Genomic DNA, 27,517 nt, shown 5'->3' with positions numbered 1-27,517 from the left:
CAAGTCCGCAAAGACATTCAAGAAATGTTGGATGAAGGAGTCATTGAGATACTTCAAAATAGAAATGTTGATGTAGATGCTGATGAAGTCAATGTAATATCTCCAGTATTTCGTATCCCTGAGCCTGTTGTCATCAGGCACAATGGTAGCAAGCAAAAGGCTTCTCCTTCTTTGATCATTAAACCAGTTGGCCCTGTGCCATACTCTTCTGAGAAGGCGGTTCCCTATCGCTACAATGTCGTGGAATTGGAGGATGGGAAGGAGGTGCCCCTTCCCTCTACCTTTGTTGTTAATATTACCGACGTCAGTGACTTGACCCGTAGCGGTCGTGTTTTCTTGGCTCCGCCGAAACCCCAAGTTGATGTTCGAAGGGCTAATGTTGCTGACTATGCTGAATGCCCGGTTGGGACTGCTGTGAATGCTCCGAATCCGGCACTTGTTGCCGCTAAACCTGCCTCTGTGGTGAAAACTCCTGTCTCTGTTGGCCAGAGTGGCAATGCGAAAGAAGACTGTGATGAGATGCTGAGGCTCATCAAAAGGAGTGAGTACAACATTGTAGATCAGCTTCTACAAACGCCATCCAAGATCTCTGTATTATCTTTGTTGATGAATTCAGAACCACACCGAGAAGCTCTACAAAAGGTGTTAGATGTGGCGTATTATCTTTGTTGATGAATTTGACAGTATTGTTGCAAACATCACCGCTTGTAACCACTTGAGTTTTTGTGATGTTGATCTCCCCGAGGAGGGAAGAGCCCATAACTTGGCATTACACATTTCTATGAGCTGCAAGGATGATGTCATGTCCAATGTGCTGGTGGACACTGGATCATCGTTGAATGTGTTGCCAAATTCCACGCTTGCTAAATTATCATATTAGGGGCCTCCCATGAGGCAAAGTGGAGTAGTGATTAAAGCTTTCGATGGGTCCCGTAAAACTGTGATTGGATAGGTTGAGCTCCCAGTCAAAATCGGACCAAGTGATTTCCAGATCACCTTCCAGGTCATGGATATTCACCCATCGTATAGCTGTCTGTTGGGAAGACCATGGATTCACGAGGCAGGCGCCGTGACATCCACCCTACACCAAAAATTAAAGTTTGTCAAAAACAAGAAGCTGGTGGTGGTAGGGAGAGAAAAGGCTCTCCTGGTTAGCCATTTGTCTTCCTTTTCTTACATAGATGCTGAGGATGAAGTTGGAACTCCGTTCCAAGCTTTATCTATTGCTGAGCCTACTAAGAAAGGAACTTATTTATTTGCGTCCTATAAAGATGCTAAGTTGGCCATTGAGCATGGTACAACTACTGGATTGGAGCAAATGATTAAGCTGGAAGACAACAAGTCCCGGGCTGGCATAGGGTATTCTTCTGGCGTCTTCAATAAGCATGGGTTGTTCAAGAGTGGTGGATTCATCCATACTGGTTAAGATGAGGAAACTGCTGCTATTGTGGAAGAGGATGCAGAGGAAGATTCTGGCAACTTTGTCATCCCTGGAGGGGTCTGCAATAATTGGGTCGCTGTTGGTGTTCCAACAGTTATCCATAAGTCAAAGTAATGTTCATTGTGTTTAAAAACCCTCCTCCCATGCCAAAAGGAGGAGTGATGACATTGTTGACTCATAAATACAATGATATTTTCATTCAATAAATTCATGTTAAATGTTTGTTTTTTCAATTATTTTCCCTTTTCGCTTTTGCATGAAATTGGTGATCACATAAAACCCTAAAAATAGAATAAAATCAATCTTTTCATCTGCATAATGATTTGCCTTGTTTGAATTCTAAAATCTCTTTATATTCAAAATCATTATGCAGGTTGATCAAACCCATTGAACATAATGATCTAACACCATCTCCCAACTTTGAGTTCCCTGTATTTGAGGCAGAAGAAGATGATGTTGAAGAGATTCCTGACGAGATTACTCGTCTACTTGAGCATGAAGAGAAGATCATTCAGCCGCATATTGAGAATCTGGAAACAATCAACTTGGGGTCTGAAGATTGTGTACGAGAAGTGAAGATAGGGGCACTCCTGGAAGAATCTGTTAAGGAGGGGTTGATTGAGTTGCTACGAGAATATGTCGACGTCTTTGCCTTGTCCTATGAAGACATGCCTGGTCTGGATACTGATATCGTGCAACATTTCCTACCTTTGAAGCCTGAGTGCATGCCTGTGAAGTAGAAGCTCAGAAGAATTCATCCTGATATGGCAGTGAAGATCAAAGAGGAAGTTCATAAGCAAATTGATGCGGGGTTTCTGGTGACTTCTACATATCCTCAATGGGTGGCCAATATTGTGTCCGTGCCTAAGAAAGATGGAAAAGTCCGAATGTGTGTGGACTATAGAGACTTGAATAAAGCTAGTCCGAAAGATGATTTTCCTCTACCTCATATTGATATGTTGGTAGATAATACAGCTAAATTCAATGTCTTCTCGTTTATGGACGGATTTTTCGGATATAACCAAATTAAGATGGCACCCGAGGATATGGAGAAGACAATATTCATCACACCTTAGGGAACATTCTGTTATCGAGTGATGCCCTTCGGTTTGAAGAATGCCGGAGCCACGTACCAACGAGCTATGACTACCTTGTTTCATGATATGATGCAGAAGGAGATCGAGGTATATGTTGATGACATGATTGCGAAGTCAAGAACGGAAGTTGAGCATGTGGAACACTTGTTGAAGCTTTTTCAGCGTTTGAGGAAGTATAAGCTTCGTCTGAATCCTAACAAGTGTACATTTGGAGTCCGTTCCGGCAATTTATTGGGCTTTATCGTAAGCGAGAGAGGTATTGAGGTTGATCCTGCCAAGGTCAAAGCAATACAAGAAATGCCTGCACCCAAAACTGAGAAGCAAGTCCGAGGTTTTCTTGGCTGCTAGAATTATATCTCTAGATTCATATACCACATGACTGCCACATGTGCACCGATATTCAAGCTCCTCCGGAAAGATCAGTCTCATGATTGGACCGAGGATTACCAAAAGGCCTTTGACAGTATCAAGGAGTATTTGTCTAAGCCCCCGATTCTGTCTCTGCCTATGGAAGGGAGACCCTTAATTATGTATCTGACAGTTCTTGAAGACTCAATGGGTTGTGTCCTTGGTCAGCAAGACGAATCGGGAAAGAAAGAATATGCTATTTACTACCTGAGTAAAAAGTTCACTGATTGTGAGTCTCGATACTCGATGCTTGAGAAAACATGATGTGCTTTGGCTTGGGCTGCTAAGCGCTTACGCCAGTATATGTTGAATCATACGACTTGGTTGATATCCAAAATGGATCCGATCAAGTATATCTTCGAGAAGCCTGCTTTAACTGGGAGAATCGCCCGTTGGCAGATGCTATTATCTGAGTATGATATTGAGTATCGAGCTCAGAAAGCTATTAAAGGTAGTATCTTGGCTAACAACTTGGCGCATCAACCAATTGAAGATTATCAGTCAGTTCAGTATGACTTCCCAGATGAGGAGATTCTGTATTTGAAAATGAAAGACTGTGATGAGCCTACGCTCGATGAAGGACCAGAGCCTGGTTCTCGATGGAGCATGGTGTTTGATGGCGCTGTAAATCAATATGGAAATGGTATTGGGGCAGTGATTATTACTCCTCAGGGCACACATTTTCCTTTTACAGCAAGGCTAACTTTCAAATGCACGAATAATATGGCTGAGTATGAGGCCTGTATTATGGGATTGGAAGAGTGTATTGATCTTAGGATCAAACATCTTGATGTTTATGGTGTTCGACCCTTGTTGTTAATCAGATTAAGGGTGAATGGGAGACGAATCAACCTGGCCTCATCCCATATAGAGACTATGCGAGGAGGATTTCAACTTTCTTCACTGAGGTTCACTTCCATCATATCCCTCGAGATGAGAATCGGATGGCAGATGCTCTTGCTACACTTGCTTCAATGATTATGGTTAGACTTTGGAATGAAGTTCCCAATATCATTGTGATGCGCTTGGACATGCCAACTCATGTATTTGCAGTAGAGGAGGTGCAAGATGACAAGCCATGGTATTATGATATTAAGTGTTTTCTTCAGATCCAGATTTACCCACCTGGGGCATCTGTGAAAGATAGAAAGACTTTGAGGAGATTATCAGGCAGTTTCTACCTCAATGGCGATGTGCTTTATAAGAGGAATTTTGACATGGTTCTGCTCAGATGCGTGGATAGACACGAAGCATACCTGTTAATGACTGAGGTCCATGAGGGTTCGTGTGGTACTCATTCCAATGGACATGCCATGGCTAGAAAGATGTTGAGAGCAGGCTACTATTGGCTGACAATGGAATTTGACTGCTGCAAATATGTGAAGAAATGCCACAAGTGTCATTTATATGCGGATAAGATTCATATTCCCCTGACACTTCTGAATGTGATTTCATCACCATGGCCTTTCTCCATGTGGGGAATTGACATGAATGGCATGACAGATCCGAAAGCGTCCAACGGTAACAGATTTATTCTTGTAGCAATTGATTACTTCACCAAGTGGGTCGAAGCGGCGTCATATGCAAATGTAACCAGGCAGGTGGTTGTGAAGTTTATCAAGAATCAACTCATATGCCGTTATGGTGTGCCAGATAAGATAATTACTGACAATGGATCTAACTTGAACAACAAGATGATGAAAGAGATGTGTAGCGAGTTCAAGATAGCCCATCATAATTCTTCTCCTTACAGACCCAAGATGAATGGGGTTGTTGAAGCTGCTAATAAGAATATCAAGAAGATTGTCCAGAAGATGGTTGTTACGTACAAGGATTGGCATGAGATGCTGCCATTTGCTTTGCATGGATACCGTACATCTGTCGCACTTCAACAGGGGAAACCCCTTTCTCTCTTGTATACGGCATGGAGGCTGTGCTCCTAGTAGAGGTGGAGATCCTATCAATGAGAGTCTTGATGGAAGCCAAGTTGATTGAGGCTGAATGAGTTCAGAGTCGTTATGACCAACTGAATTTGATAGAAGAAAAGAGATTGACTGCCATGTGCCATGGTCAGTTATATCAGCAAAGGATGAAGAAAGCCTTTGATAAGAAGGTCAAGCCTCGTGTGTTCCGAGAAGGTGACCTTGTGCTCAAGAAAGTCTTGTCTTTCGCGCCCGATTCCAGGGGCAAGTGGACTCCAAACTATGAAGGTCCATATGTTGTTAAGAGAGCCTTTTCAGGCGGTCCTTTGATACTTACAACTATGGATGGGGAGGATTTCACTCGTCTTGTGAATTCAGATGCAGTCATGAAATACTTCGCCTAGAAATAAAAACAGAATAGCTCGCTAAGTTGAAAACCCGAAAGGGCGGCTTAGGCAAAAATGAGACTCTCGGTGGATTGAAAACCCGAAAGGGCGATCCAGGCAAAAGTTAGAGACACAAAAAATGAATATGTATTCCGCTAGATTGAGTACCTCACCCCGGGGCAATCTAGGCAAAAATTAGGGATTTGGCAAGTAACTGCATCCTGACAAGACTTTGTTCTACAAACTATCATCTGTCAGAGATTCTCGCTCAATCATTTTCAACTGAAGCTTCAAATACATTGGATTCAGAGTTGGTGGAGAAATGGTCATTATGTTCAATGTAGCCCTTTTCCAATATATATCACCAACTTCAAATTTGTAAAGATCTATGGAGTCTTGCCATTTGCAGACTATCATCCCATCAAATAAACTTGAGCCTTTATCCAATTCTTTGCACTCTTATTTGTTCCTGTTCAACAAATGTTTTGCATGTTTTAATTGAGAAATATCGTTGTTTAAATAAATAAAATTTTCATAAAGTTGTTTTTAAACAAAGTGAACATTCACAATGACAAAAGGATACTTGGGATGTCTTTAGTGCTCTCCCAAAGATGGTATGATTCCCAAACAGGGTAAGACATTTGTTCATATTCCCAGCATGCTTGTATCATCTTCCTTCAAAGCCTGTTTGTGTTCCCGAGCAGAGTGATTGGTGAAGATACTCATCCCTTCTTCCCAACAAGCGGAGTAATGATGCTTCCTCCTCGGTAGATATGATCTCTTTGGTAGTGCAGTACGGTGGTGACCTTGGAAACTTCTGATTTGGCGGTTGTTCCCCACAGAGTTCCATCCTCCCCTCTGGTAATTTCCCCAATGAGGTTGCTTCTACGACGGATTTTATCTGTGTGTTGATCCTGTCCCTAGCTGGAATGGCTGATGATCCTTCCCCCTGCGGAGATGTTTGGTTCCTGGTATCTTTTGCCCCATCAGTTTGGATGTCCTCTAGTGGGCTTGGCTTTCTCTCTCGAGATGTAGTACCAGATGTTTGTTCATTTGATTTATGGACCTGTTTGTGTTAGATACGTCTGTTTTGTCAGCATTCATCATACATAAACCATGCATATGTGCATAATTTTAACATTCAAATATTCATGTCGCATTATTTGCCATAATGACATTTGTTTGTTGTCTCCTGCTATTCGGTGATACATATTTCACCAAGCAGATATTTACGTCTGATCTCCCCATGTAGAGTCAGCCCCATAAGCAGAAAGCGTCGATCCTTTCTTCCATATTCCCCACTGAGTTATGCTCTCGTGGATGATTGTTGTTTCTGTTTCCTCCCAACACATATATTGGGATGGAGTTCCCCCTGAGATATATCCTCATAGGGATGAGTCTTGTTTCATTGTGCCTCTTTAGTTTGTTCCTAGATTGGCTTCTTGAGATGTTCCATGCGCTTCCCCGTAGTTTAGGTGAATGATTGCTCAGTAACCAGTAATTGTCCATCTTTTCCCCGACGGAGTCTGTGGCCTTCTACCCAGTATCCGGTAGTTGTAAACCCTATTTTTTCCCCGGCGGAGTCTGTGGTTTTCTACCCAGTATCCGGTTGATGTAATCCCCTCTTTGACGATTATCTTTATCCAATATTCGGTATTGATATTCCTTCACCCTTTTGAGTATGTCCCCCAGTAACTGGTGATATATCTCCCGGATCATTGCTTTCGTCAATGTATCCCCAGCGAGTCATCTTTCATTTGCTTTTTGTCGGCAATGATCGTTTCTCCCTTTTGATTTGTCATCTTTTTATACCTAATATTCGGTATCCCGATGCCCTTGTCTTTCGGTCGATTTATCTTTCATTAACCCAGTAACCGGTTGTGGATAATCTGCCATGCGAGTATGTTATCTATGTTCTGACGGCAATAGATAATATATCTGATGCGCTCATGGGTTGAAGTCTTTCGCTCTTCCCCAGTCGAGTAAGATTTGTATTCCCTTTTTGCGGAGTCAAATGCCCATCCTGTAATTGAGTATGCTTTTTCAGCCCTCTTTTCAGATGATGGGTGTCTTGGAAATATTCCCCAATTCACCCTTGGTCGGTCACCTATTATATGCCCAGTAACCGGTATCCCTGGTGTTCCTTACTTTTTCTGCTCCCTATTATGACTTTCGTCCCCTGTGGAGTCAGATTTCCCTGAGTTGAAACACACCTTTCAGGTCTTCCTCAGATGTTGTGGATGTTTGATATCTCTCACCCTCATACCGGTCTTAGATATTCATTCTCCCTGAGCGTGTTGTTCTCTCACCCTTATACCGGTGTTGCGATCACATGTCTCCTTAAGCTTATTACCCAGTAACCAGTAACACCTGATTCCTGTTGTTTCCTCAGATGAGTCCTGATTGGCCATTCCCAAGTGAGTCCCTTAGTGGATATCCCCCATCTGAGTCTGCATTTTGTCCAAGGTATCCTCTATGGATAATTTTGCTGTATTGGCACATTCCCCAATACATGCGCCTTTGAGTCAGCTCGAGTCTTTCCATTGATTTATTTTCATGGAATTTTTCTCGTGTCTCTCACCAAGTCTTAAGTCGTGACCTGCTCACGCATTTTATTCCCTTTCTTATCCCCATTATAGTCCCCAGAGTCTCTGTTCCATCGAGTGTATTGCTCATATGGATTGTCAGTTCCTCTCGATTTCTTTTCTCTTTGTGGACACATATCCCCATGAAGTATTAACCTTTGCATACATACATTTGCATCATGAGGTCTCTTAGGGACCAAAATTCGTCTCTTTGTTATTATTTAAGCCCATTCTACCTCGTCGAGACGAAGATTTTAACCTTCACTTCTCCGGCTAGAATGACCTTAAATAGGGACATCTGTAAGACCCTAATTTTGACCCTAAGATCCCTCATGGAATCATAGCATTGCATTTGCATAGCCTCAAGGATCATAAGCATCTTGGTTCCCTTTGCCTTTGGGTGGGATCTCTTGTAAGTTGGTTTGAGATCACCAAGTATGCTTGAATTGTATATCATTGCTTTTCTCATTTTTTTTATTCACTAACCAAAAGCACAAAAATATGTCACTAACATTTCTTGTTTGTAGCTTGAGCAGTCACAAGGTCTAAAGCTTCCAGGAGATCCTATGTGCATTGATATGGCCAAGAGAAGATGACGGCAAGCATGGCTATGGTTCCCAAAGCTCTCATCCATAAAATATGCCTCCCAAGTGTAGCACCTCAAATTTGCACCCTACCTTTTGTACATTCATTTCATATTAGGTCATAGCATAACATAGGCCACTGCATAACATTGCATTGTCCATTTGCCCAAATGCAAGCTCAGTTGACAAATTAGGTCAAACTGGTTAGGAGAATCAGTCAATCCAGCAAGCATGTGCTATTTTCATTGGAACAAAGCCCTATGGTTGATTTATCAAGTTCATATGGTCTAAGGATCATTTTGAAACGGTTTGGCCAAATATTGGATGATCAAAGCTCATCAGTCAAGCTGAATTTCAGCTGGAACCATAGAAAGTCAACTGTGGTCAACTGTGGTCAACTGTGCCTGATTTTATGGATTGGAAGGGGTGAGATGGTTTGAAAGGCTTCATTCATGTCCATACAAGTCTCATTTGACATACCAAAGACCAAGGTTGAAGAATTGGAGGTCAGACAAGAAGTTTCCTAAAATAGCAGGTGACCTGTAATTGCAGCTGCCCAAAATGGAAAGTTTTTCTCTTCAAAATAACTTCATCATACAAGCTTCAAATGGAATTTTGTCCAACATGAAAGTTGAAGATCTTGATCTCACCATTCCAAAAAGTCCAAGAACTTGAAATTCCCATATGTGGTTAGCAAGATATGGTCCAATCATTTTCAAAAAATGCCCGAAATCAAAGTGCCATAACTTTCACATGGAGTGGCCAAATTGGATGGTTTTTCTTTGAGCAAATCACATTTGATGTGTACTTTCATAATCAATCATCACATTTTGCCAAAAGTCTTCATACAAAAAGGTCAATTTTCAAGTGCAACAATTAAAATCCAAGGGCAAAATGGTCCAATTTGAGAAATACATGGAATTTTGAAATGAGGCTTTTTGCAACACTTTCTAAATGTCATTTATGACCTGTTGGAACCAAGTTTGGACAGAAAAATCAGCTGGTTTAAGAAAGGGCATTTTGGCCAAAGCTTGAAAATTGCACATTAACACAAAACCCTCCATTTTGCTAATTGGGATTGATTTTGTGATTAAGCCTTGGTATAAATAGATAATTGCAACTGTTTTGCAGAGGCACTAATCATTCTTCAAGATCCAAAACAGAAAATCAAAAACTCTCTCAATTTCTCACAACTTCACATCCACTTTTTTCACAATTTTCATCCATAATTCATCAATAGTGCTGGATATTCTTTGTGATTTCTTCATCTGCAGGTAGATTCAAAGTACTGTTGAAGCAAATCGGAGCCAAAACCGTGCAAGAAATCCAACTATTGAACACTACCTCATCCATGGCAGCTTGAAGAACTCGTCACGTGGAGCACCTTTGAGCTGATCAAATCATTCCATACGCTTCCTGCATCATCAAGCTTGGACTGTTTCACCATTACACGCCTGGAAACACACAAGTTCATCAACTGCCATCGATCAAGGTTGGAATTCGAATCTAACCGTTTGCCAAATTGTGATGTGCTTCTTGTAGATCGTTCATTGTAGAGTGCTAAGATGCTTGTAGTTTTGATTTTAATCCATTATTGAGAGAGATATCTTAGATTAAGGTTTAGATGCACAAACTTATTTCAATCGATTCGCAGTGTACATGAATTTCTGGACGATTTCATAGTGATATTCGTGATCTACGTGCTTAGACCTTTCCATCCATATATCATTTGTGCATTTTCGTTGCAATTTGAGCGTAACCGAATTTTGGACTCAAGAACTATGAACATGATGATGAACGTTAAGCAATTCTGGAGAAATACCGCGTTCAATCCGCGTTTGAGCATCCCACTTTCAAAATTCCGTTTCCCACCAAGAAGAACCAATAGCATGCTGACACGGCATTAATGTGGCACGCTGCGTTTTAGGCCTGGCTGTAGATATTACGGAAATGCCATTGCAGACTAAATTAATTCATTAATTCCTAAAATAAACATTCAATAATTAACATAAAACTTCAAAAAAATCATATAAAATCCATTTCTAATCCAATTTAGTGGGAGTTTTTTTGTTAGCTTCATAATTTTGTCTAGAATTTTATAGGTATGATAGCTCAAGTTGTGCTTGGTGGATTTTTGCTTTTGTCTAGGGATCTTTGTCATGTGTGCATTTTTTGTATGTTTCACCATTTTTAACATGAAATACTCATACCTTATCCAAATTGAATGAAATTTCACATGCTAATTCTTGACTCCTTGCTGGTTATTTTGATGTATATTTTGTGAACTTTGGATCTCTGGTTTGGTAGATATGATGTGTGAAAGTTGAGTGTGACAATTTGTGTCACACTAGGTTAGGTCAATTTCATGAATTTATTTGACGTGCCTAGGCTTTTCCAATTGATCTCAAATTTTGCATGCTGTGTCTTGTATATGTCTAGTTTCACCATGAATTTTTGTATGAATTGTTGATTCATTTTCCATTTAATTGAGATTTTTGTTTGCTGTTTAGCATTTTTTGGTCTTTGCTTGACTACTTGACTTCTATGTCTCATGAAATGCTCATACTATATCATATGAATGTGAAATTTGAGGGAGTGATTCATAACATGTTTGATGTTAATTTGGCTTTGGTCCCACTCATTTCTTAATTGTTTTCACTGTTTGGCATGTGATTGAAGTTGATGCTCATTTTGTTACCATGTGTTGACTTGTTTGGATTGCTGCTAACTTTATGATTTTCATTGACCTACTTCCTGTTGTCTAAATGGCATGAAAATTTATATGTAGCTCATTGAATGTGTCCTGTTTAGGCTGGAATTTTTGTGGAATTTATTGAGCTGTTTAGGTATTTGATTGAGTGTGATCTTTCTGTTTGCTCCTATATGACTCATAATTGCCTAGCTTGACTTAAATTGTGCATGAAATTAATTTGGGGTATGGTTTAGATGTGAGACCAATTGGATTCTCTTTGTATGTTATTAATGTTGATTTTGATCATGTTTCACTTGCTGTTTTGACTTTTTTCCTCCTTTTTGACCCTAGGCTTGTCCTAGTGGTCTTGTATCTCATGTTTGAATGTGATTTTCAGGTTAAGAGGCAAAATACCTTAAGGAGGTGGATTCACTTTTGATTGAGATGTCATTTGCCATTGTACACTAACTTGTTTTGTTTTGTAGGATGTTTGGCTTTTGAGTTGCTTGCACTTTGGTGCATTGGATTGTGTTTGTCTGTGTATAGCTAATTGTGAACCATTTGCTGTTTAGTTCTGTGATTGGTATACTGATGATATTTGATTGATTTCAGGTACATTAGTTGCTAAGATTGCTTTGCTTTGCTTGTTAAGCAATTTGCACTGAGGTATAACATTCTTGTCTCCATGTAGTCTGGAAGACCTGGCCTGTTACTTGGCCAGGCACCTGTCTGAAGTCCTCCTTAAGAGGCGATGTTTGTGATTGTTTACTTTTGTGCCAAGCAGGTAAAGACCTCAATGAGGCAATTGGCGGAACCCAAGGGATATGCAATCTATCCCCCGCTATTCTGTTGAGTCGTCCCTCTGCTCACACCACTGTGTTGATGCATTGGGACACAAACCCAAGATCTTGTACAATATACAGTTGTGTCAGAGTCTCGAGTGTAGAGGGGTTCCTCCTTTCTGAACCCACGCTCCTTTGTCTGAAGCTCTCCCTGACCAGGGATAAGAGCTGTGAAGTCTTATCTTCACTCTCCTTTCATCAGCTTCACCTTAGCCCCTCAATGGCAAGGTTAAGAGCTAACGCCACCCTTGTACAGATGACTTGCTCTTGCAGTCTTACCCCTTTGATTGAGCCCTTTTGTGTGCATATAGTGTGTGCTACTTGTGAATGCTTGATTTGCTGTTTACTTGTGCTGAATAGGATAGGCTTGCTTCCGGTGCAAGTTAGCTAGAAACCTTAACTTAGGGACGATTTTGCATGACAACATCTAGGCTCGAGTCGTAGTCTCCCTAGTGTTGTGTCTCCCTCTGTTATCTGGTTAGGCTAGTCCTGTGTCCCTTCGTAGGGGAACTACGTCGCCCTGATCCTCATACCAGATTAGGTACGTAGGCAGGAGATGAGCAGATCTCTCCGGGCGCCTGTGTCTTTGTTTTGTGTTGTTGTGTGCTTGGAAGCTGATGTAAGTCCATTGAGTGGCATTCGGGTTCCAGTGTGTGTGTGTTTTGGTTCGGATGCTGATGTAAGTCCAGTGATTGGCATTCAGGCTCCACGTTTGCCTCCTTGTGTGTGTTTTTGGTTCGGATGCTGATGTAAGTCCAGTGATTGGCATTCAGGCTCCACGTTTGCCTTTGCCTGTGTTTGTTTGTAGGCGTGTTAGCCGAGCTACGAATGCTCTGATTCTCCTTCGTCCAAAGGAGATACGTATGCATAGGATGCGACATCCTAGCGAGCATGTGTCGTTTCCCCAGTCTGAACTACTTTGACTCTGATGTCTATGTTTGATAGACTAAGTAGGCCCAGGATGCGAGATCCTGCCGAGTCAGTCTTGTCTGTTTTCTTGTGTCTCTTTCAGCCAGTGTGTGTGTGTGTTTGAGCAGTGTTTTAGCAACCATTTTCCCTTCCTATTGTGCGTGGATCCCGTCGAGTACGACGGATGCGTAGGGGTGCTAATACCTTCCCTTCGCATAACCGACTCCCGATCCCATTCTCTTTGGTCGCGAGACCATGCTTTTTCCAGGTTTACTCTGAGCGTTTCCTTTCCCTCTTTTGGGATAAATAACGCACGGTGGCGGCTCTGTTGTTCTTGTTTTCCCGCCGGTTTTTCGCGTAATGCGACAGCTGGCGACTCTGCTGGGGACTTACAGAAGTTGACCTGTGCTGGTCCATCTTCCCCAGGCGAGTCTCTCCTAGCGCTCTCTAGGTTAGGGCTTTGGTTGCTTTGTGTTGTTATTTATTGCATTCATTTCATTTATTGTTTGCATTTATTGTGTGCATTAATGTTTGCATTCATTCATATTCATCTGCTGTGCTGGCTGTGCTTCTCTGTTTGGGGTGGGAGTTACTCGAGGTAAAAGGCCCAATACCCAGGCTATGAGTGAAATCTAGGAAACCTAGGAATAGAGTGATTCATGGGAAGCGGGTGGTGTACGCCACTTAGCGGAACATTGATATCACGAGCAGTTCAGACTCTGATGGGGTATTATCGGTGCATACATCTGGTGTGCACAGGATGATATTCTTGAAAGGGTTGTTTATCCTGCGTTTCTCTTGACCTTACCCTGGCCTAGATGACACCCGTGAATGGGGAGGGAATGATCATTTTTACAGGTACTGTAGCTGACTTGTTGGTGACTTGTTGGTGACTCTGGGTACTGATGGTGATTGTGAATTATGGACATTTATTTCTGGGACGCCGGAGTTCTGTCCGTGGTTTATCAGCGGGTTTCGTTTATTTCGGATTCCCCGGGTTGAATTTGAGAGTACCTGTTCAGAGGATCTGGCTGTCATCCGTTCAGTGGATGTTTCTGTGATAGTGATGTAATCTCCAGTTCCGTTTATTTCGGAACTCCCCAAGTCGGATTTATGGTGACTCAGTTGACTGTGACTGGTTCAGAGAAAGGGTCTTCAGATGACTTGGTGATGCAGTGACCTGCATTCATGCATTTGCATCGGTCTCATTTCGCATTCATCTGCATTCAACTCATGTCTGTCCGTACTCAGGGTCCATTATTTTTAATAGAGACTCAGGTCGAGAGACATCCAGATGTCAGAATGTTGTTGATAAAATTTTATCTGTCTCGGTGAAACCGGAATCAAAGGACGGAATATTCCTAGTACGGACAGACATTGCATGTGTGAGTCATACTAACCCATTTGCTGTTTTGTAGGTGTCAACCGGTGCGCATAGCTCGTCTGCTCAGACATCCTGCTAGAAGCAACAAATCCGAACTGATGGATCCTCCCAACGCCGACATCCTCGAACTGAAAGAGATGGTGAGGGATTTGTTCATTGTTGTGCAAGGGCTTGCCTTGGGGCAGAAAGCCATGGCCGAGAGATTGGAAAGGATTGAGAAGTGGCTGGTCAAGGAGAAAGTTCAAGGAAAAGCTCCATCATCCGAAGTGACAAATCCCTCTGACTCTGTAGCAAAGAAACCCTCTGGCAGTGGTCCGCTCGAGAAAGAGGTTGACTCAAGTGGTATGCCAGCAAAGAAAGAATGCAGTAAGGATCGTTATCATCCTTATGCTGCTGCTGTAATCACTCCTGTTGGTAATCCACTTGTACCACCGCAACAACTACCACCTCAACAGAATGCACCGAGAGCTAGGAGCCAGGTGAAGAAGAAAAAGGAGGAGCGTCAGTTCGAGGAACCACCTGTGACCTACACCCTTCTGTTCAGGAGATTGAGGGATTTGGGGTTAGTCCGGCCAAGGATTTTGATTCCCGTAGCACAACAGAAGAGGCCTGCACACTATGATGAGAAGGCCAGGTGCGAGTTCCAATCTGGGGCACCCGGGCACAGTGTTGAGGGTTGTAGGGCTTTCAAACATGTCGTCCAGGACATGGTGGATTCCAAGATCATCAGCTTGGCACGGATCATGGATGGGGATGTCAACCCTGTACCCAGGAAGGGTCCTGTAAAGATGAAGATGGTGAAAAAGGACAAGAAAGGAATGGGGGTGACTGAGGAAGATCAGTTAAAGGTTCCAGTGGCTGTGGTCCCAAAACCTCTGATGCAGGATGGAGCTTTCCCTGTCAGTGATAATTGTTGTGCGGCCGTCGCCACTGAGGGGTGTGTATTGATGGGAGATCCGACCCAGAAGATGAAGGAAGTAGGAATGGACAATGGAAAAGTTGAAACACCAAGTCAAGCAATCGAAACCGTCAAGGTAGAGAATGCTACTGTTATTGGGAAAGAGAAGACGTTGTCCATCTCTTCTTATAAGCAAGCTTTAGAAGTGGTGAAGAACAAAGAGGCTCGAGGCTGGGGAAGGATCATTGACATAGTGGTAAAGGCAGACATGTTCGGGATTGGTTATCCAGATCAAGAGTCGTCTAGACCAAACAGAGGACGTCGTCCACCGTACACCTTTGTCAGTGCAGGAATGCTGGATCCTGATCATGCTCGTTCAGTGGGTGAAGAGATCGACCGCGACCACGAGCTCGAGCTGTGGATAAAGTCGTGCGTACCAGGAAACTGGAAGGCCTCCAAAAGCATCACTGTCGCTCATCCGGAAGAGTAGTTTTTCTGTGTTAATTTTGTTTGCATGAAAGCCATACGTTTTGCCCGAAACGTAATGGTCCATTGTAAGGGCCATCTCATGTGTTTCATTGTGCAACATTTTGCATCAGTAATAAATGGATGTTTTTGTGATTAAAAGCGGTGTTCCCTGTTTTTCACTTTTTGCAGTTTTAAAAAATAAAAATAAAAATGGCAATGTTTTTATTCTCTTTCCTTTTGATTCATTTGGTACCAACCACAAACGTTACCATCCTGATCTCATCGATAACAATTCGGTTACATCTCTGTATGACTTCGACAATCCGATCTATCATGCCGAAGAATAAGGCGAAGAAGATTGTGATCTGTTGGAATTAGCCAGGGCGTTGAAACAAGAGGAGAAGGTGATTCAACCGCACGAGGAGCGAGTCAAGATGGTAATCCCGAGTACCGCCGAGTTCAGAAGGGAAATGAAAGTTGAGGCCGCTTCAGAGGCAAGTCGAGAGCAGAATGGTAGCCCTGTTGAAAGAGCAGGTTGATATCTTCACCTGGTTGCATCCAGATACACCAGGGTGGAATACCCATGTTGTGGGGCACGAGCTACCATCGAGAGAAGACTATCCTCTAGTGAAGAAGAAGGCCGGTGCCACGGATCAAAGAGCTACGGTGACTTTGTTTCATGATATGATTCATCGTGAAAGCGAATACCATGTTGATGACATGATGGCAAAGTCCCGAACAAGAGAGGGGCATCCGGTGGACTTGATTAAGTTGTTTGACCAGGTGGAGATAACTCATACTGTTGAGTCCAAATGAGTGCACTTGTGGAGTGCTGTCCGGTAAGCTGCCGAGGCTTATTGTGAACGGATAAGAGGAATCGAGGTCGAACCTGCAAAAAAAAAAAAAAATTAAAAATGCAAGAAACCCCTGAACCGAAAACAAAAAGAGATCAAACGGTCAGGTAGGATAATGATTGCCAAGGGGCATTGGAAAAAGAATAAGTTGCAGGAACCTCTGATTCTGTTAATCTGGTACTTGACAGCCCTCGAAGGGTCTATGAGGTGTGTATTGTGTCAGCACGACGAGTCTTGTCGAAAAGAGCATGCAATTTACCTAAGCAAAAAGTTTATCGACTGTGAAACAATACACTCACTGCTCGAGAAAACTTGATGTACTTTGGCATAGGCTGTTCGCCGACTGGGACAGTGTGCTGATTCATACCATTTTGTGGATGTCCAAAATGGATCTGATCAAGTATGTGCTTGAGGAGCTAGCATTGACCGGACGGGTTGTGAGAGGGCAAATGATGTCAACTGAATACGATGTTCGGTATACCTCCCAGAAAGCAATCAAGAGAAGTACTGTATGATTATCCCAGCAACCCATTGATGATTCTCGACCCAGGAAGTTTGAAGTCCCTGATGAAGACATCTCGAGGTACTCAAATCAAAAGATTGAGAGTGACCGATCCCGGAGGAGGGGCCTGACCCTGAATCCGAACGGATTCTGATGTCTGATGGGGAGAGTTTAAAGTGAATGAGCTAGTGCTTCCCCGATAACAGTTGAAAGCACCAACGATGGTGGCTGAGTACGAAGTTGGTATCCTGAGTGTCGTACTTCGATACGTGCATCTACTGGGGCGGCGCCTTCCTCATTCAGTATGGGATGGAAGTGATATTGCCTGCTGGAGGCCAGATCTCATTGTGGAGAGTCCAGATGGATGAGAAGTTAGAAAAGGGCGAGTGGATGAGGACTCGGTATTGTAGCACCTCAAATTTGCACCTATCATTGCATACATTTTCATTATTAGGTCATTAACATTTAACATAGTCCACTGCATAGCATTGCATTGTCCCTTTTGCCCAAGTGCAAGCCATTCAGAAGAATTAGGTCAAACTAGTCAGGAGATCAGTCAATCAAGCAAGTCAGTGCATTTTCCTTTGAGGCAAGGCCCTAGGGTTGGTCCAACATGTTCACATGACCTAGGGGTCCTTTTGAAGTGTTTTGGTCAAAGATTGGGTGCCCAGAAGTCATCAGTCATGGCTCAGTTCACCAGAAACCCTAAAAAGTCAACCATGGTCAACTGTGGTCAACTGTGCCTGATTTTATGGATTTCAAGGTGGGAAATGGTTTGAAGGGGTTCATTCATGTCCATATAGGCCTCATATAACATGTCAAACATCATCATGGAAGAATTTGAAGTCAAACAAGAAATTTCCAAAAATAGAAAGTTGACCTGTAATTGGAATTTGCCAAAAATGGAAAGTCTTGATCCTCAAAATTACATCATGATAAAAGCTTCAAATGAATTTTTTCCCAACATGAAAGTTGAAGATCTTGTTCTCCCATTTTCAAAAAGTCCAAGAACACTCAATTCCCATGAATGGTTGGCAAGTTATGATCAAATCATTCTCAAAAAATTTTGAACTTCAAAGTGGCATATCTTCCAAACCATTTGGCCAAATTGGGTGGGGTTTTTTGCTACAAGTCACATTTGATGCCCTCTTTCCAAATATGTCATCACAATTTACCAAAAACTCACCAATCAAAATGGCACTTTTTGAAGTGACTTGAATTATTTCAAGTGAGGTGAAAAAGTGATTTTGCAATTTAAGCCTTTCCAATATATTTTGCCAATTGAAATTGCTAAGAAATCATATTTGGAGTGTGTACAAGACCCACTTTCGCAGCTGCAACCACAAACCTTGCCATTTGAGTGAAAATTGACCAATTAGCAAAAACATCCATTTAGCAAATTCTGTTTACCACTCACTAACCAAACATTAACCAAACCTTAATCACAGTATATATGTCATTTTTCTGCTGAAACAAACCCTAGCAGCCACACATTCACAAACAGAAACTCATTTCTCTCAAACACACCACTTTCTCATTTTTGCATTTTCTGCCAAAAACCTCAAGAGAACTCGAGCTGGTTTTGTTGGTTTCATCATGTACTAACCATTTGAAAGTTGTTGCAAGCCCTAAATCTCGACTGTAAAGCCCTACCTTCCACTGCTTCATCAAGAACTCATCAATGGCAGAGTTGGTTTGAGCCATCTCAAGCTTTCCTGAGCCAAACTCCCTTCATCATCCATCAATACAAGCTGGAAGCTACATCTGTTTCGAGTTAAAACATCCAAATCCTAACTGTTTCACTATTTTCTTCAAAATCAAGTAAGATTTCGAACCCTACCATTTGCTAAATCTTAACATGTTTTGGAAAGGTCTTTGCATGCTGAGTTCTATGGTGGTCTTGGTTTTGAAAATGATTGTGTATTTTTGAAGTTATGTGGAAATGAATTTTTGTGTTCATTATTGTTCTTGTTCGATTCATGCTGGTTATTTTGATTTAATGAAAATGAATGATGGATTCATGTTGTGTGATGTTTGCTGAGTCCAATGATGCATTCAATTTGAATTTCTGGAAAATTATTTTCGTGAGTTGATTGTTGAAGATGATGATACTGTTCATGTAAACCCTAAGTTCGTGTGCTGCCCAGAAAATCCTCTTTCACGTTGCATGACACTGTGCATTCATACTGGCCAATCACGTTATTTCATTCTCATGTACCAAAGCGTTGCGTTTTGATTAGTTGGTCCGGTATTTACAAATTTGCCATCGCCCGTGCCACTTGACCCATTAAATCATATTTGTTTTCAATGTTTATTTCAATTTGATACACAAACTTGCAAAATTCATAAGTCTTTCATTTTAAATCCAAATTTCATGGGAATTTTTGCATTGTGTTCATCACAATCTCTAGTTTATTATCATATTTTTCCTGATTTTTTGGATAAGTGTATTTTAATTGGTATTAGGGTTTGTGACATGTGACAATATTTTGTACCTTTTACCAAAACATTTGTGAAATGATGATGCTTTGTCCAATGGCTTCCAAATTTTTTGTGCATAAACTAGACACATCCATGGTGATTTTGGTATAGAGTTTATGAATTTATCATCTCTGGTCATTGAGTTATGATTCTTTTGAAGTAGGGTGTGACAATTTGTGTCACACCATTGATGTGCAACTTGATGATTTTCAATACCATGCCTCTTGACCTCAAATTGGATTGAGTTTTTGCATGAATGTACTTGAGTATGTCTAGTTTACATGTGATATTTTCTTGGGATTGTTTGTGGCATTTCCTATTTGTTTGAGATTTTTCTCCCCTGTTTGGTCTTATGTTGACTTTTTGTGACACATGCTCCCATTTCATCTGTGAAATTCTCATACCTTATTAGGTGGACATGAAATTTGATATGTGATTAGTAGACACCATAAGCTTTGCCACGGTTTTGATCCCATTCATTTCTCATATGCTATCACTGATTTATGATTTTTTGAAGTTGATGCATGTTTGGTTGACTTCTTTGAGCATGCTTAAAATTGCCTTGCCTTTCTGATTTTCATTGACCACCTTCTACTTGTCCAAATGAATTGAAATTTGACATGATTACCATGCTATGGGTTGTGTTTGACCATGATTTATTTGCTGATTTTTTGAAATGTTTGAGATTGGTTTTGAGTTAAGTCTTGCTGTTGACTTCTATGGGCTTCTAAATGCCATGCCTTGACCTAATTTGTTCATGAAATGATGATGATGAATGATATGATTGTGGAACCAATTGAGTTTGTCTCTTGATTATTTGAACTTGATTTTGGACACTTGCCATTTGCTGTTTTGACTTTCTCATCCCCTTTTGACCCTAGGCTTGTCCTAGTGGTCCTGTTACTCATGTTTGAGTTCATTTTTTCAGGATAAGAAGCAGTTGCCTTAGGGAGATCAATACAAATTGATTGATGCTTGATTGATTATCAGTACTAACTTGTTTGTCTTGTAGGTTGCTTGGCTCACATGCCTTGAGCCTTGTGCATTGCACATTTAACTGATTGTGTGACTGTTGATCTCTATCTCGTTCTGCTTTAACTTTGAGTTGTGTACTGATTTTGTCTGACTGGTTTCAGGTACCTTTAGTTGCTTTTAGTTCCTTGTGAACTTTGCTTTGCTTTGCTTGATAAGCAATTTGCATTGAGGTATAACTTCTTTACTTCATGTAGTCTGGAAGACCTGGCCTGTTACTTGGCCAGGCAACTGTCTGAAGTCCTCCTTAAGAGGCAATGTTTGTGAATGTTTAAAATTGTCCTTGTACATATTCAAAGACCTCCTAAGTGAAGAGGCAATTGGCAGAACCCAAGGGATATGCAATCTATCCCCTGCTATTCTGTGTGTCACTCACCTTGCTCATACTACCTGTATTGATGCATAGTGAGTAAAAACCCAAGATCTATTGAGTCTAACTTGTGGAGAGAGTTCCTACTTCCTGAACTCCCACACCTTCTGATATTCAAATGTTCTCCCTGGCCAGGGATAAGAGCAATGAGGCACACCCCTCATCTCCTTTCATCTGCTTCATCTTAGCCTCCCAATGGCAAGGTTAAGAGCTAACACTACCCAGTTCCAGTGGTTTGTTTGTTGAGGTTGATATGACCCCTCGACTAAAACCTAACCTTGTTTGAGCCCATTGCTTGCATATAGTGTGTGTTACTTGTGCTTGTGTGTTTGTTTGACTTGCTTCCTGTGCAAGTTAGGTTTAGTTTAGGCTTGCTTCCTGTGCAAGTTAGCTAGAAACCTTAACTTAGGGATGATTTTGCATGATAACATCTAGGCTCGAGTCGTAGTCTCCCTAGTTGTGTCTCCCTCTGTTATCTGGTTAGGCTAGCCCTGTGTCCCTATGTAGGGGAACTACGTCGCCCTGATTCTCATACCAGATGAGGTACGTAGGCAGGAGATCGTGCGAGATCTCTCCGGGCGCCCTTTTTTCTTTTTCAACCTTTGTGTCTCAACCCCCTTGTGTGTGTTGTTGTGTGCTCGGAAGTTGATGTAAGTCCATCGAGTGGCATTTGGGTTCCAGTGTGAGTTTGTTTTGGGTTCGGATGCTGACATAAGTCCAGTGATTGGCAGTCGGGCTCCACGTTTGCCTCTTTGTGTGTGTTTTGGTTCGGATGCTGATGTAAGTCCAGTGATTGGCAGTCAGGCTCCACGTTTGCCTGTGTTTGTTTGTGTGCGTGTTAGCCGAACTACGGCAACTCTGATTCTCACGTTCAGATGAGATACGTAGGCACAAGATGCGATGTCTTGCCGAGTTTGACTAACGACTAACAACTAATCCTTGTTTGCTTTCGCCCTTGTTGCGATCCTTTCTCTCGCCCTCGTTGCGATCGAGACTTTCCTTTTCTCTTGCCCTAGTTGCAATCGAGACCCTTATTCCCGTAGTTAGTTTGAACTACGTTTTTGCTCTGATTCTCATTCCCGATGAGATACGTAGGCATAAGACGCGATGTCTTAGCGAGCACACATCTCTTTCACCCATAGGTAGCCGAGCTACGAAGACTCTGATTCTCATTCCAGATGAGATGCGTATGCAATGGATGCAATATCCGTGCGAGTCACTTTTCTCTTGACCCTTTTAGTAAATAGTACATTAGATAAACATACACCCTTTAGACAAGAACAACAAGAGTGGATCCCGTAGAGTACTACGGATGCGTAGGGGTGCTAACACCTTCCCTTCGCATAACCGACTCCCGAACCCAAGATTTGGTTGCGAGACCTTGTCTTTTCCTTTCCTTTTCTCCAGGTTTACTTCGAGCATTTCCTTTCCCTCCTTTGGGATAAATAACGCACGGTGGCGACTCTTCTGTCATCATTTTTCTCGCCGGTTGTTTTTTCGCACCTCTGTATTTTTCGGGTTGCGACAGCTGGCGACTCTGCTGGGGATATAGTTTCCCTAAGCGAGTCCCTCCTAGCTTTTGTAGGTTTCTTGTTTGTTGGGTGTTTATTCTTTTGTACAGTTATTTATTCTCCGCATTTACCTGCTCTGTCTTATTGCATTCGTGTACATATGTTTGTTGTATCTGGGGGTTCTGTGGGTTGTTTGTTTGTTGGGTTGGGACTGTTCTATGAGAGATAAGCCCACTACCCAGGCTTGAGTGTACACATAGGTGTTAGAGTGGATAGTCATGAGGCTTGCGTGGTATGTTGCTACGTTAAGTCGTTCATGAGACCCACATTCCAGACGAGGTTTCTGTTGGATATATTTTATCCTATGGGTGTTCCATAACGACAGATATTCCTTTAGAAATCGTCGACTCTGGTGACCATTTCCCGAGAACTCAGTCGAGGCCTCTCCTCCGAGACGCGTTTATGTTAGCTCTGGTGGGCGCATTCTCGCTGCTCAATCCGAGGACCCCGAGACTGGGAACTTGCTTTAGGATATCCTGTTGAGGGGAGTCAGCAGAGGTCTTTTATCCCGTAATAATGCCAAACCTTCAGTGGTAAACGTATTATTCTCGACTGAGGGGCTGAAGCTGACAAACTTCTGTTCTTAGAACCTACCAGTGAGGGGAGGGTTTGATCTCTACAGATACGGTTTCTGCCAGTGGTGCTGTGATGGTGACTTTGGTTCAGCCAAATTTATAAACATTTATTTCTGGGACGCCGGAGTTCTGTCCGTGGTTTATCAATGGGTTCCGTTTATTTCGGATCCCCGGGTTGAATTTGAAAGTACCTGTTCAGAGGATCTGACTGTCATCCGTTCAGTGGATGTTCCTGTGATGATAGTGATGTAATCTCCAGTTCCGTTTATTTCGGAACTCCCCGAGTCGGATTTATGGTGACTTAGTCCCGATGACTGTGACTAGTTCAGAGAATGGGTCTTCAGATGACTTGGTGGCGCAGTGACTCGCATTCATGCATTTGCATCGCATTCATCTGCATTCAACTCGTGTCTATCCGTACTCAGGGCCCCACTTTTTGATTAAGATTCTGGTTGAGAGATATCCAGATGTCAGAATGTTATTGATGAAAAAATTATCTGTCTCTGTGAAACCAAAATCAAAGGAATATTCTTGGTACGGATAGACATTGCATGCGTGAGTCATACTAACCCATTTGCTGTTTTGTAGGTGTCAACCGGTGCGCATAGCTCTTCCATTCAGACATACAGTCAGACTCAACAAATCCAAGCTGATGGATCTTCCCAACGCCGACATCCTTGAACTGAAAGAGATGATGAGGGGATTGTTCAGTATTGTGCAAGGGCTTGCCTTGGGGCAGAAAGCCATGTCTGAGAGATTGGAAAGGATTGAGAGCTGGATGATCAAGGAGAAAGTTCATGGAAAGGCTCCATCATCCGATGTAACAAATCCCTCTGGCTCGGTAGCAAAGAAACGCTCTGACAGTGGTCCGCTCAAAAAGGAGGTTGAGTCAAGTGGTGTGCTAGCAAAGAAAGAACGCAGTAAGGATCGTTATCATCCTTATGCTGTTGATGTAACCACTCTTGTTGGTAACTCACCTGTACCCCCGCAACAACCACCACTTCAACAGAAGGCACCGAGAGCTAAGAGACAGGTGAAGAAGAAGAAGGAGGATCGTCAGTTTGAGGAACCACCTGTGACTTATACCCTTTTGTTCAGGAGATTGAGAGATTTGGGGTTAGTCCGGCCAAGGATTTTGATTCCCATAACACAACAGAAGAGGCCTGCACACTATAATGAGAATGCCAGTTGTGAATTCCATTCTGAGGCACCCGGGCACAGTGCTGAGGGTTGTAAAGCTTTCAAGCATGTCGTCCAGGACATGGTGGACTCCAAGATCATCAGTTTGGCACAGATCATGGAGGGGGATGTCAACCCTGTACCCAGGAAGGGTCCTGTAAAGATGAAGATGGTGAAAAAGGACAAGAGAGGAATGGGGGTGACTGAGGAAGATCAGCTAAAGGTTCCAATGGCTGTGGTCCCAAAACCGCTGGTGCAGGATGGAGTTTTCCCTGTTAGTGATAATTGTTGTGCGGCCGTTGCCACAGAGGGGTGTGCGTTGATGAGAGATACGACCCAGAAGATGAAGAAAGTAGAAATGGACTATGTAAGATGTAGAGCACCCAGTCTGGCAGTAGAAACCGTCCAGGTGGAGAATGCCCTTGTTGCGGAGAAAGAGAAGAAGCTGTCCATTTCTTCTTATAAACAAGCTCTGGAAGTGGTGAAGAACCAAGAGGCCCGAGGTTGGGGTAAAATCATTGACATAGTGGTAAAGGCAGACATGTTCGGGATTGGTTATCCAGATCAAGAGTCGTCTAGACCAAACAGAGGACGTCGTCCACCGTACATCTTTGTCAGTGCAGGAATGCTGGATTCTGATCATGCTTGTTCAGTGAATGAAGAGATTGACTGTGACCGCGAGCTCGAGCTGTGGATAAAGTCGTGCGTGCCAGGCGATTGGAGGGCCTCCAAAAGCATCACTGTCGCTCATCCGGAAGTGTAGTATTTCTGTGTTTTAATTTTGTTTGCATGAAAGCCATACGTTTTGCCCGAAACGTAATGGTCCATTGTAAGGGCCATCTCATGTGTTTCATTATGCAACCTTTTGCATCAGTAATAAATGGATGTTTTTGTAATTAACAACGGTGTTCCCTGTTTTTCACTTTTTTGTAGTTTTGAAAAATAAAAAAATGGCAATGTTTTTCGTTCTATTTCCTTTTGAATTTGTCTCGGTCCAACCTCAAAAGTGATTACCCTCCTGATCTCATCGATAACAATTTGGTTACACCTTTGTATGACTTCGACAATTCGATCTATCATGCCGAAGGAGAAGGCGAAGAAGATTGTGATTTGTTGGAATTAGCCGGGTCGTTGAAACCAGAGGAGAAGATGATTCAACCGCATGAGGAGTGCTCAGAATTGTTGCTCCAAGCACCGCCGAGGTCAGAAAGCGAATATTGAGGCCGCTTCAGAGGCAAGTCAAGAACAGGATGGTATATGTGCGCCTGGTTGTATCTAGATACACCAAGGTAAGATACCAATGTTGTGGAGGCACGAGTTACCATGGAGAGAAGACTGCCCTCCAGGGAAGCGAAAACCGGTGCTGAAAGATGAGAATGTGTGTGGACTGTCGAGATGTGAGCAGAGCTAATCTGAAAGATGAATTCCCGGTACGTCACAACGAGGTATTGGTTGATTATAATGCTCAGTTTATCTTCATGGATGGCTTCTTGGCCGAGACCAGACTGAATTGTTGCCAGATGATATGACGTAAACCATGTCCATCACACAAGGGGCACCTTCTGGTTATAAGGTGATGTCGTTCAGTATCGAGAAGGCCGGTGCCAAGTATCAGAAGTCTAGGGTGACTTTGTTTCATGATATGATTCATCGTGAAAGCAAATGCCATGTTGATGACATGATGGCAAAGTCCCAAGCAGAAGAGAGGCATCCGGTGGATCAAGTTGTTTGACAGGTAGAGATAACTCATACTGTTGAGTTCGAATTAGCGCACTTATGGAGTGCTGTCCAGCAAGCTGCCGAGGCATGTTGCGAACGAAAGAGGAATCGAGGTTGATCCTGCAAAAAAAAAAAAAAAAAAAAAAAAAAGGAACAGTACTAGAAACGCCTGAACCAAAAACAAAAAAAAAAGAGAAGAAAAAAAAAATCAAATGGTCAGGTGGAATAATGACTGCCCAGGGGCATGGAAAGAAAAAAATGAGTAGCAGGAACCTCTGATTCTGATACCCTCCGGGGAAGAAACAACTGTTAATCTGGTACTTGACAGCCCTCAAGGGGTCTATGAGGTGTATGGTGTCAGCATCACGAGTCTTGTCGAAAAGAGCATGCAGTTTACCTAAGCAAAAAGTTTATCGACTGTGAAACAATACACTCACTGCTCGAGCAAACTTGATGTACTTTGGCATAGGCTGCTCGCCGACTGAGACAGTGTATGCTGGTTCATACCACTTTGTGGATGTCCAAAATGGATCTGATCAAGTACGTGCTTGAGAAGTCAGCATGGACCGGACGGGTTAAGAGAGGGCGAATGGTGTCGACTGAATGCGATGTTCAATATGTCTCCCAGAAAGTAATCAAGAGGAGGGTACTGTATGGTTATCTCGCCCACTGATGATTATCAGTCCAGGAAGTTTGAAGTCCCTGATGAAGACATCTCGAGGTACTCGAATTGAAAGATTGAGAGTGACCTATCCCGGAGGAGGGGCCTGACCCCGAATCCGAACGGATTCTGATGTCTGATGGGGAGAGTTTAAGGTGAATGAGCCAGTGCTTCCCCGATAACATTTGAGCACACCAACGATGGTGGCTGAGTACGAAGTTGGTATCCTGAGTGTCGTACTTCGGTACGTGCATCTACTTGGGGCAGTGGTACCCAGTAAATGAAGCGTGTTGTTGACCGAGAAGTGCGACCTCGTGGGTAGCATGGAAGAGATGTGGTGTTGAAAAGGATCCTTCCTCCTCAAGACGATCGTGGGGCAAGTGGATAAACAATTATGAATGTCCGTTCGTGGTCAAAAGGGGTTTTCCCTGACAGAGCCTTGTTGCTGACGACCACGGATGATGAGGATTTTCCATCCCCTGTGAATGCGGACGCAGTTAAAAGATACTTCGTGAAAAAGAGACCCGCTGGACAAAAAGAATAAAAGAGTCCAGGCAAAAAAGGGCATCCCGGCGAACAAAAAAAAGAAGAAAGGTTCGGGCAAAAGTTAGGGATAATAAAAAAAACTGTACACCCGGCAAGTCGAAAACCCCACAAGGGCGACTTGGGCAAAAAAGGGTATCCCGGTGGACTGAAACCTGAAAGGGCGGTCCAGGCAAAAGAGGGAATGAAACGAACAACTGCGCCTAGCATGATCGTTTGTGCTTTGGTTAAGACATCACGGCTAATCTCCGACAGAGATCGAATCGGAAGCGTCTTGTTCAGAAGGCCGAAAGTGCGGAAAGTCTTATGGACATATGAGGTGTAACTGAGTTGGAACCCGATGAGATCACAGTTTCACGTTGCCATTAGGATAGATTTTTTCCTTTTATGTGCAATCACCTCTTTCCAGGGTTT

This window comes from Lathyrus oleraceus, chromosome 7 (genome assembly GCF_024323335.1).
Source record: "Lathyrus oleraceus cultivar Zhongwan6 chromosome 7, CAAS_Psat_ZW6_1.0, whole genome shotgun sequence".
Classification (NCBI taxonomy): Eukaryota; Viridiplantae; Streptophyta; class Magnoliopsida; order Fabales; family Fabaceae; genus Lathyrus; species Lathyrus oleraceus.
This window is presented reverse-complemented; position numbering follows the sequence as displayed.